Here is a 13,315-nt window from a genome sequence, read left to right as displayed (position 1 = left end):
AATGGGTACATATAAGAAAAATAAAAGAATAAGAGAAACAATAGGACAGGGACGGTAGGCACGTTGGTGCGCTTATGCACTCCCCCTACAGGCCTCTTAGGAAAGGGGTGAGGTCAATAGTAGACAGTCTAAGGTTAAAGTTTTTGGGGTTTGGGGAAGAAACTACAGAGTCGGGTAGAGTATTCCAGACATTGACCACTCTATTGCTGAAGTCGTATTTCCTGCAATCAAGTTTGGTGCGGTTTACTTTGAGTTTGTATCTATTGTGTGCTCTTGTGTTGTTATGGTTGAAGCTGAAGTATTCATTGACAGGTAGGACATTGCAATGTAAGAAATACCCAAGATAGCTGGGAGGAGGATAATAGAGCGGAGGTGAGATCTTCTAGTTAATCCAGGAACCAGGATGACACTCCCCTACCTGGGCCACAAGCCAATTAGCAGACTCAGGTTTTAAGACCTTTCCTATGGCAGGCCAAGAAGATGGGGACAGCTCTCACCTGAAGGCTATGATGTTCCAGAGGGTAGGTGCTGTGGCAGGAAAGGCTTTGCTTGAACATTGCCAGCTGAAATTGCTTAGCTGATTGGGGTTCTCGGCATGCCCCTTCTGCCGGTGCAAGTGGAACGGACCAATCCCATTAGGGTGAGACAGTTCTTCGGGTATAAAAATAATGCCATAAAATAATAACTAACACTTGAATTGGAGATTATATTTATTTTGTAGAATTCTATTTATAGAATTTATACACTTGTATTTGATCACACTAAAGCAAGAGACATCACACTAAAGCAAGAGACATATATTTTCCTGCTTTTTGAATGTATTATTTTCATTGAATAAAATATATAGTAGGAACAGTTTACAGTTTAGTTACAGAGTGTCTGTAACTAAACAGGCTACTTTTGCTGTGCAAATAAAGCCAAGGAGATGCAGATATTATTCTCTTAGGAAAGTCTGAGTAAATATTTTTGAAACCGAAACATGAAGAAATCCAGTAATCAGTGGTGGTTACTGAATTGCCTCTACCAAGCACGAGTCACAACAAGGAGCATAAAATGAGAATGCTTGCAGTTACCTTGGAAATAACATACAAAAACTGTAGTCAACAACAAATGGTACATGCACCAAGCAATGGCTTTGTGCACTTTTGATAACTGTCACCAAAACACAGCTACGGGAATTAGTAAATCATAATTCATGGCTTAAGTGCAGGGGCAGGCAATTTTGGATAGTGTAAGAGCCACGCCATATTTTTGTGGTATGTTAAAGACAAGAGCAGCTGTAGTAGAATTGAACATGAAGCGGAGCACTTTTTTCTCATTTTTATGCTTACAATGTATTTTTGCTATGTTGTTTTAGGTGCAGTAATAGCAAATTTCTTTTAAAATGTCACTTTTCTATTAACAGAGGGTGCTGCGATTTTCCATGTTACAATCCTCACTTCTTGAAAGTGACATACGATGTTTACATTTCTGGTGAAGAACAAACAGACGCATAGCCCTCCTTCTTTCACGAACTGAGGATACCTCACAATGCACTTCCTCTTCGTTTTTCCCACCACCACAATCTTGTGTAGCAGACTGCATGTAGCACTGGGATTTCCCCAGTGCCAACTGTAAACTGCTACTTGCTACCGTGTTATTAGTAAAGCTGATGTAATTGAATAAGTTTACTTGAAGGAAGGGGGGAAAACTACTCAGACAGGTTTTACAAAATAGCCTGCCAGAAAAGAACAAGATTAAACACATTCCTACCTATGCCAAAACAAATATTTGAAAATGAGCACAGGTGAAATTGCCTTTGAAGTCGCACCTTCCTTTTTCCTATCTCAAGAACAAATGTGATATTCCAGAAAAAAAGGGGGTTTTCTTTTTTAAAGCAGGAAAGTAGAAAAGACTGTAATCTAAATCACACATTTTGACACATGTAAAATGTTGATTTAAACTTGTTTTCATTCTCTCTTGGACTACTTCACATAATGTTATATTTTGTTTTGTTTTGTTTTGATTCAGTTGAATGTTCCCACCCAATTTTGTTGATTCAATAAATAATTGTAGCTTTGGCACAATAGATTAATCAGACCAAACTTCCTTATATTAGTATCAGCAGGATCTCCAACTTATTGGAGTGGGTGGGGGGGGGAAGAAACACAGAAATAAAATAAAGTATCACAGAAATAGAAAAATAATCATTCTATTTATTTATTTTATTTATTTGATTTGTCAATTGTTTACAAGATAATAAGTACAAGTGTATACATAGTTGTGAATATATGAAATGGGTACATATAAGAAAAATAAAAGAATAAGAGAAACAATAGGACAGGGACGGTAGGCACGTTGGTGCGCTTATCTTGATGATACCCTGAGGTATCTCTACAAAACTGGCCTGCTAATCAGATGTTTCTTTTTTGGTAATTTTATTAAAGATTATAATTTACAACAGTAAAAACTAATGCAAACTGAAAAAAGAAAGAGTTGAAGATACAGAAAAGAAAGAAAACAAGGGGAAAGTAGTAAAATAAAAAAGAAAATAAGAATATCATAATGAGAAAGAAAAGAAATATACTGTATAAAAGACTTTCCAACTTCATTACAAATATAATTTTAGTAACTTATTGCCTTCTCTTTAAATCTAACAAATGATTTCTTCCATATTTCATGTCTAATCAATAAACAAATCCATAAAACATCATTTCAGTCCTAATGTCAGCAAAAGTCCATAAAGGGTTACCAGAAATAACAACATATCTATTTTAACTTTGATCAAATAAACCAACTTTGGATTTCTTTCTTTTACTACTAACAATCTTAATATTTTTTTTCATTTTTATTGCTTCTAAAATATTAACAGAAAAATGAATAAATACAAACATAATTATAATGCAGATACATGCATTCTCAAAAAAAGGAGAATATATAAAACCTGCTTTAAAAAGGGAAGAAAGAAAAAAAACTACACTGTTGTAACATTTACAGTGTTATACGAGGTTCTTTGAAACATTAGCAAGCCTCGTTTGTAAATCCAATATAGGAAAATTTGTCCAGGTGACTCTCTTGATTTATTGTTTGCATGTCTCTTTTAATTTAATAATTAAGTATATCGGTTTCATTTATATGTCCAGCGTAACACTTTTCCCATGTCACATCTATAGCCTGTCATTTGCAAATCTTTCAACTCAGTCTTAATCTTTCAGGTAGAACATGTTCTTCTTTCAAAACAACTTTTAGACATAGTGTCTCCACCATCTAGAGCACAAGTGGGTGATTTCCCATACTCTCCTTATCCAAAGAAGTTCCAAATGCTGCTTATAAAAGAAATGTTTCCAAATTATTATTGTGGTGATTGTTAACTCCGTGGTTATTATATCTACTCAAAGAGTGCTAGTGACTGGTGGAATTTGGATAATACTCTGAAACATACAGTACCAAAACAATTAGATCAAACTATTCTTTGGGAAATAAAGTTCTTTCAGGAATAATTATTCTAGGCTGAGTGCAACCCACACATTTGGGAAGTACTAGTTTAGAGAAGTCTGTGTTAATCCTTGCACAGATGTAATGTTTCTAAAGCTTTTTTTAAACCTCTGCAGGTAGTCTTTGTTTAGCAATCACAATTGGGAGTGGCAACTCAATTGTTAAGTCAAGCTAAGTGAAAATGTGACTGTACTTATGATCTTATTTCAGCTTTCCTTTACAAATCTATGAGAGTAGTATATGTGAAGATTAAAGTTACTTTTTCATCAGTTTTGTAACTGCAAGTAGTCTCTAAAAAAGGACTATCTGTACTTTAGTGGATATCCATATTTACTGCTGCTGATTCACTAGTAAACATTCAACTTGATGAAAAATATAAAGATCATTCCATTCCCCACTATCCTGTCAGAGCTGAAGAAGCTTCTTGAATGAGAAGCGAAACATCTTCAAAAAAAAAAAACATCTTTGGGATAAAGATATAAATGCTACTATCTTTTCTATTTTTACCAGACACTGGAGAATATCTTCTATAGATATTGCCAAACAGTAAGGATAATTTCCTTTTCAACATTGTTCTGCTGTTAGGCCCACAATGCTGTTGGCATTCTTCAACTTCTCTATTTAGAGTATCAATGTGTTTGAAAAACAGTTTCAGGTCCACCATCTTTGACTTGGCATCTTGCTGGCATCCTATCATCAAAGCATCGGGAAAGGAGGGGGAACAAATGGGCAATAAATCTATATGTGCCAGTGGTGGGATTCAAAATTTTTTACTACCGGTTCTGTGGGCGTGGCTTGGTGGGCGTGGCAGGGGAAGGCTACTGTAAAATCTCCAGTCAGAGGTGGTATTTGCCGGTTCTCCAAACTACTCAAAATTTCCGCTACCGGTTCTCCAGAACTGGTAAGAACCTGCTGAATACCACCTCCGGTATGTGCCTATGGTGGGAATTAGAGAGGGGGAAAAGGTTGAAGAAGAGCAGAGCATTTTGGAATCCGGTCCATGCCTCAAACTGCCAAATGACAGAATCATCCTTTCTGAGGATGGAAATGCATCAAACAAATATTTGGGAATCAAGCTGTATACTCAAAAACCACACGGAAGCTATAAATAATATATGCCTTCTTTCTCAAGTTTCTGTCTGTGAGATTATAAGATTAATGAATGGATGCTATTCCTTTGCGTCTGTTGTCTCAGTTAGAACATGAAAGATGGGAAGGGGGAAAATCTCAGTTAGATACAAAAATAATAGATCATAATGCATTTGTAGGATCAGTTTATCTCTGCTTATTTTCTTATGAGCTCCCAAAGAGGGAGGAAAGGACCATAAGGTATTCACAAAGGAAAACAAAAAGTAATATATGATAAATTTGTTCATAGAGGATTCATTATTTAGCATGGAATCACAGCAGAATATAATTATAATCATCAGGGCCTCAGGGCCTAATAACACATGCTAAGGATCATTGCCCCCACCATTAGGTACATTAGATTTCTGTCTATAGCAGAATCTCTACATGGAAGACAAATCTGATCCAATAGAATGCCAGTTGTGTCACTAACACAATATGCTATATTCTATAAAAAATCCTTACATCTAAAAAATATCCAAGTTACCCAGGAGCTTGCCCTTCCTGAAACCATCATCTGTGAACTATCCTCAAATATCACAATTCGATTCTTACTATGTTACAGAGCACCTGATTATGACATCGAACATGTAAACAAGCTAAATACATTACTAACATGGGCTGCATCCTGCCCATACCCTTTTATCCTTCTTGGTGATTTCAATCTACCTCATATTAACTGGACCCTAAATGATTGTACAACTGAAATCATACACACAACCTTCTACAATGCTATTACAAATCTGGGACTGGAACAACTAGTAATCAACAACACTAGACTAAACAACTGCCTCGATCTCATCTTCTGCAACAGTTTGAACCTAATTTACGGAATACAAACTAAAGAACCCTTTTCCAGTAGTGACCACAATATGATCGACTTTTGTCTCAACATACATCCACACAAAAATCACCACAATGATGTAATCCCCTATTGTAACTTCAAAAAAGGCAACTATGATCTTATAGACAACGATCTCTCATCCCTTGATTGGCAATCTCTATTCACTGGATGCAATACCGTTGAAGACCATTATAACATATTTTTACTTGAAGTCAAAAGAGTCATCAAACTATATGTTCCAACAACAACTCCCAAAACAAAACAAAAAAGCAGATTACCCATATCAATAAGGAAACTTCAATCCAAAAAGAGATCACTCTGGCGGAAAAACAAATCTGGTCACGTTGCCAATTTCAAAAACCGATACAAAAATTTATGCCACCAGATAAAGACCGAATGCACCAATTATCACATTAAACAAGAGGAAAACCTTCTAAGCACCAATTCCACCCGAGCTTTTTACAATTTTGTAAACAACAAACTAAAAGACTCAAGGTCCATCCCTCCCATGATAGGACCTGATGGTAAAGACTGCAACGACGACACCATTAAAGCCAACATCTTTAACACATTCTTCGGCTCACTATTTGTAAACAGCAATGGATCATGCCCAGTATTTCCTAGCCGTACCACAGATAACAACAATGATCTAATACATATCGATTTCACAAAAGACAATGTCGAAAAATCACTACGCAATCTAAAACCATCTCTATCTATTGGACCGGATGGAATATGTGCCTACTTCTTAAGAAAGCTATCCACTGCCATAGCCAAACCTCTAAGCATAATCTTTGAAAAATCTTTCAGGACCAGCTCCTTGCCTAACCTATGGTCACAAGCCACAGTCATCCCCATCTTCAAAAAGGGAGACCCAAGCCTAGTTGAAAATTACAGGCCAATCTCCTTATGCTGCGTCACCTGTAAAGTCATGGAATCAATTATTAACCAATCCATCATCCTCCACTTAGAGTCAAACAACCTACTCTCCAATAAACAATTTGGTTTCAGAAAAAAACTATCCTGTAATCTGCAACTCTTACACTGAAAAAACATATGGACGACACAACTCGACCAGGGCAAAGCAATTGACGCAATCTACATAGACTTCTGTAAAGCCTTTGATTCAGTGGTACACGACAAACTACTCCTAAAAATAAAATCCTATGGTATCTCTGGACAACTGAATAACTGGATAGAAGCATTCCTGTCAAACAGACAACAAATGGTCAAAATCGGAGAGCGTTCTATCAAATCCAGTACCTGTCAATAGTGGTGTCCCCCAGGGCAGTGTTCTAGGACCAACTCTCTTCATACTCTACATAAACGACCTCTGTGATCATATTAAGAGCAATTGCGTTCTCTTCGCTGATGATGTAAAGCTGTTCAATACCACAGACAATACTGCTACCTTACAAAAAGACCTTGACTATGTATCTGAATGGTCAAACAAATGGCAACTCCAAATCTCAACAAATAAATGCTCTGTCTTACATATTGGCAAAAAAAATCAGAAAATAAAATACAAGCTGAATAGTCAAGATCTTGTTGATGACCCAAGCTCTGTAAAGGACCTTGGAATACTCACCTCTAATGATCTAAGTGCTAGAGCCCACTGCAACTACATAGCTAAAAAGGCATTAAGAGTTGTTAACCTAATCCTACGTAGTTTTTCTCTGGTAATATCACACTACTAACCAGAGCATACAAAACATTTGCTAGACCAATACTCGAATACAGTTCATCAGTCTGGAACCCTCATTACGTATCTGATATTAGCACAATTGAGAAAGTCCAGAAATATTTCACAAGAAGAGTTCTCCACTCTTCTACTCGTTGTAGAATACCTTATGCCACCAGACTTGAAATTCTAAAACTAGAAAACCTTGAATTACGCCGTCTTCGGTCTGACCTAAGCATGGTATATAAAATCATACATTGCAATGTCCTACCTGTCAATGAATACTTCAGCTTCAACCATAACAACACAAGAGCACACAATAGATACAAACTCAAAGTAAACCGCACCAAACTTGATTGCAGGAAATACGACTTCAGCAATAGAGTGGTCAATGTCTGGAATACTCTACCCGACTCTATAGTCTCTTCCCCAAACCCCAAAAACTTTAACCTTAGACTGTCTACTATTGACCTCACCCCTTTCCTAAGAGGTCTGTAGGGGGCGTGCATAAGCGCACCATCGTGCCTACCGTCCCTGTCCTATTGTTTCTCTTATTCTTTTATTTTTCTTATATGTACCCATTTCATGTATTCACAACTATGTATACACTTATACTTATTATCTTGTAAACAATTGGCAAATCAAATAAATAAATAAATAAATAAATAAATGACCCACTGACTGTTCTCGTCCCCAAAATCATCATTCGTAGATGGCCCAAATGAAGCAAACAAAATGTTAAAAAGCGGTTATATTTATATAGTTACTTACCAAGCACATCTAAATTATATTAAAGTAACCAACATATCTTTAAATCCCCAAGGCATGTCACAACTTCTGAGCACTCCTAATGTTTGGAAATTGAAAGTTGAAAAATTTGACCTACTCTAAAATTGGCCCAATAGGAAGAGAAAGAAAAATGCCCTCAAGTTCCAACCCTTCAGATGGCCTAGAAAGACACCATGGTCAGGACTGTTCCCCAAATGTCTTCTGATAACAACAAAAAATATAGTTGCTTCTTTAAATCCAGGACCCATGGAAGACTGAGGGAATCACAGGAATTGTTAAGGAAGAGCTGCAGGGGAATGTTTCATGAGAAGCAGAAACAACTGGCAGTAATTCTTTCTGGTGCTAGAAAATGGCACTTTCTCAGGCTGCAGATGGTGTGTGGTAGGGATTGTCCCATCTGATTAATCAAGTAGCATCTGGGAAAAGATGCCCAGCCTGGTTGATTTAAGCACGCTCATTTCACATTCTCACTACTGCTTGGACGTGAAATCCTTTCTTATCATGGCTGTACATTTCACATCAAGGAGACATTGATCACCTCTCTTAACCATGAGTCCAATGACCCCATGGGCAATTTAATTACCCCGCAGGAGCAAGCATGAGTATTTACTTTACATTAAACTTCTTAAAAGGTGATGATGATGATGATGAAGAAACTGAGAAATGCTGCAGATTAACGAACAAATATAAATATAGTACAAAAATACTGGATTAACCATTTCAAGAGAGTTCTATTTCCCCACCCCGACATGTTTGTTTAACAACAGATTACAGATATTCCACAAGTTACGATGATTCATTTAGCAATCATTTGAAGTTCCAATGGCACCAAACGAAAACACATACATTTGGTCCTTTAAGTTCCAACTGTTGCAGTTTGCATGTAGTCACATGAACAATATTTGGGATCTTGGCTTTCACTTATGATCAGTTGCAGTATCCTGCAGTCATGAATTGTCATTTGCAGCCTTCCCGGCTGGCTTCCCACAAGTAAGGTAAATAGGAAGTTGGCTCAGGTAAGTCTCCCTCATCCCACCTCGACCTTTTTTCTCCCTCCACTTGCATGTGTGTGCTACACCCTCCTTTCCCCCTTTGCTTGCACATCCACTCACATCCACCTACATCACCTGGATTTCTCTTGCACACATGCATGCACCCACCAGTGCCTTCCTTCCTTGCCCCCACCCCGTGCTTGCACATACACATGTAACCCATGCTCTCTTTCTTGGGCATCCTTACATTCACATGCACTCTACATCCTTTCTGGGCTTCCCTATACTTGCATGCACCCTCACACAGGTCTCTCTGAACATACCATGAGCCCTCTTTCCCAGGCTCACCAACACACACTCCCTCACCAACACACACTATGCTCACCAACACACACTCCCTCCTTCCCTGGCCTCACTGCATTCCTATCGGTTGAGCCACACCGCAGCAGCCCTCTTTCTCAACTCACATATGGCTTGTGCTGGCCCTCTTAGGATCTCCCATACATCCTAAGTCACTGCCACAATTCCTTACCTGGGACATCCATGCTTTCCACTTAATGATTGACACATCTCAGGCGACAATGGCACCGGGGACTGCCTGAATTGCCACCACTAACCAATGTGGTCACGTGACATCATGCTTTATGACCACACTGTTTAGCAATGGTTCCCATTGCCATCGTAAGGACTACCTGTATTGCATTTTTGAGTTTTTTTTAAAGCCTATTATTATAACAGAGAGGAAAAATAAGGAAATGGAAACAATGGGTTTTATCTTGTAGGAAGCTTTTATTATATTTAGATGTTTTGCAAGTTTAGCTCAAATCTTATAAAAACTTTTCCCAACATTGCTCACATGTGCATAGAAATGGATCCTGAAAATCCATTTTAACTAAACCTGAGGATTATAAAAAGAATTGTTCCACTTCGATGCAAAGCTCCCTCTAGCGTTCACAAGAAAAAATCCATTTAAACTATTCATAAACACAAAACCAATGTCAAAAATTGTTCCAGTGCCTCTTTCTGTTGTTACAGGTGGTCCTCGTTAACGACCATTCATTTAGTGACCATTCAAACTTACAATAGCACTGAATGAGTGGCGGTTTTGACTGGACCTTATACTTACAGATGGCACAGCATCCCTTTGTCACAAGACCACAAACCAGATGCTCATCACACAGATCATGATCATGTTACAGCATCCCACTGTCCTGTGATTGCAATTTGTGACTTTCCCCGCCAGCTTCCCACAAGCAAAGTCACTGGGGAAGTTGATAGGCTGGAAGTCACAGTCAGGTAAGATCCTTGGTAAACAAGCTTCATGGTCCTTGCTTAATGACAGCAACTGGGATTGGCTGAACTGGTATGGCTGAGCAACAGTCCATTGACTTTTCAACTTTATTTATTTATTTTATTTTGTCAAGCAATTATAAGATAACAGGTATAAGTATAAACAAAGCTATGAATACATGAAATGGATACATATAAGAAAAATAAAAAGAAACAATAGGACAGGGATGGTAGGCACGTTGGTTTACATGCTTTACAACAGAGTTCCTAGTCCCAATTATTTCCAGTAAGTAAGTAAGGAAAAGCTGTATTACTAAGCACAATGCATTGAATGATATGTACTATGAAACTGTTCTGAAGGGCCTGGAAGCCTAATAGCCAAATGAGAGGTTGATGGAACATGTTCAGCCTTAGTTAAAGAGTGAGAGAAGGATAGCTCTCTTCGAGCACAAGAGGGATCACATAGAGCAAGGGTGTCAAACTGGCGAGCAGGATGTGTCACACTCAGGATGTGTCACACACAGGCCACACGTTTGCCAGCTCTGAGAAGGCAAACGTCATGATACGTCATGTGACATCAACGTGATGCAGCAAGTTTCACACCTGTGACATAGAGGAATATCAAGACCTTGAAACATAGGATAAACTGTTTAAAAAGTCCATGGTAAAATGGAAAAAATGGATAATAAATGAACTTCAAATTTTGCTTGCAAATATAGATACATGGGAAAATGCGTGAAACTAATGTTAAATTTGCACCGTGTCATAATTTAAGATATATTTTTAATAAAATGATATATCGTTGGACACCAGTCAAGCTGTGAAAATTGTATAAAGGAATACCAAGCCAGTGTTGGAATGGTTAAAAAATAAAAAGAGGATCTTCTCTCATGCATGCTGGACCTGTGAAAAAGCAAAGAGATTTTGGGTACAAATCCTAATTAGTATAGCAAATTAATATTATGATGAAACCATAATTTTTTCTATTGAGTTTTATGAACATTGAATAAGAAAAGAAGAATGAGAAATCAACATTGTGTACTGGCATTTGTGGCAAGATTACTCTATGCACAAAAATAGAATAATGAAATGTCCAAAGTAAAAGATTAGATTATAAAACTGGCAAAGGTGATCAGTTAGTTTAGGGAAAAACAATAAATACTTTTTGTTGAAATAAAAGACTGAGTTGATGATTTGGGAACCAGCTACATAGTTCTATGGGCTAAATCAGCAACAATAAAATGATAAGAATTAGGGTAAAATTAAAAATCTAGACATTAAGAGAGGAAGGGTTTATGGCTCCTGCAAAAATATATTCTTTCTCTCTCTGTCTCTCTCTGTCTCTCTCTCTGTCTGTCTGTCTGTCTCTCTCTCTCTCTCTGTCGGTGTGTGTGTGTGTGTGCGTGTGTGTGTGTGTGTGCATGTGCGCGCGTGCGTGCTGTACCAATTTGGTTATTCTGAATGTGATCCAGCAGTTTTCTGGAAATTAATTTCCATTTCTGATCTAGAAAATTAAATACTGAAATGTATTATAGTAGTAGGGCCTTATTCTGACTGAGGAATATTCATTACAACAACTGCAAATGGATATTAAGAGATATCATAAAACATACACATGAAGATATGTCCTATTATATATTTCATCTTAACTGCAAATGACAGTTCAAATCTGGCTACAGTTTTGGGTCCAGACAAGAATATATGTGCTTGGGTGTAATAAGACTGTCATAAACTAACAGCACTGGAAAATCCCGTCCTCAGATTTCTTTGATTTGAGATTGACCACTTTAATGAAACCACAACATACTTTCATTCTGGAATTCCTGACACTCCTTGAGTCTCAATATTCTATTGGAATTAAGCAAATGCAACATTATTTTTTTTGTCATGCAAGTTAGTGAGGGTATAAAAATAAAAGGAGTGTCAAGAATTCCAAGAGGAAATAATGTTGAAGTTTCATGAAGGTGGTCCACTTGGGTATGATATCTGAATGTGCTATGCCCATATTTAGGTTTGGATAAAAGATACAGTAGACACAGCTACCCTTTTTATTTATTTTATTTTTATTTTATTTGGTCTGTCAATTGCTTACAAGATAATAGGTATAAGTAAAAACATAGTTATGAATACATGGATACATATAAGAAAAATAAACATTAGGACAGGGACGGTAGGAAAGTTGGTGTGCTTATGCACGCCCCCCTATAGACCTCTTAGGAAAGGGGTGAGGTCAATAGTAGAAAGTCTAAACAAGCTCCCCTTTAAGGTGCAGGTGGCTAGACTTTTGGTCAGAATGATTACCTGTTCTGTTAGTGCTTGTTACAGCCAGTCTAGGGGATAAGCCTTGTTGTGGCTTATTTTAGTTCAATGTGCCACCCAGAATAATAAATTTTGAGTTGAGCAGCTTTCTAAATCTTTAAATAAACAAAGCCAAAACTTGTCTCATTTCCTTGATATCTAATGTAAATTCAGGCAATTACAGGTAGTCCTTGACATACAACAGCTCATTTAGTGACCGTTCAAAATTACATCACTGAAAAAGTGACATGACTGTTTTTCACGCTTATAACCATTGCAGAATCCCCATGATCACGTGATCAAAATTTGGATGCTTGGCAACTAATTCATTATTTATGATGGCTGCAGTATCTTGAGATCCTGTGATCACCTCTTGCAACCCTCCAACAAGCAAATTCAATTGGGAAGCCAGCTTCATTTAACAACCGTGTTACTAACTTAGCAGCTGCAGTGATTCACCTACTAACTGTAGCAAGAAAAGTGTTAAAATGGTCACTTAACACATTCTCATTTAGCCACAGATTTTTTGGGCTCAATTGTGGTCATAAATTGAGGACTACCTGGTACACTTTATTCAATAAACTGTGATCCAAAAACCAGGGCACATATTTAATAAAGATTCCTTTACAGAATAAGAGTTGGAGATCTTCTAGTCCAGCCCCCTGCTCAAAATGTATAACATATACATTTTCAGACAAAAATGGTTGTCCAATCTCTTCTTAAAAACCTCCAGTATTGGAGCACCCACAACTTCTGGAGGAAATTCGTTCCACTGATTAATTGTTCTGATTATCAGGAAATTTCTCCTTGGTTCCAGGT

The sequence above is a fragment of the Notechis scutatus genome, chromosome 3 (genome assembly GCF_049901735.1).
Source record: "Notechis scutatus isolate UNSWTSFEM ecotype Mainland chromosome 3, rNotScu1.2, whole genome shotgun sequence".
Classification (NCBI taxonomy): Eukaryota; Metazoa; Chordata; class Lepidosauria; order Squamata; family Elapidae; genus Notechis; species Notechis scutatus.
Note: the sequence above shows the minus strand (reverse complement) of the source record.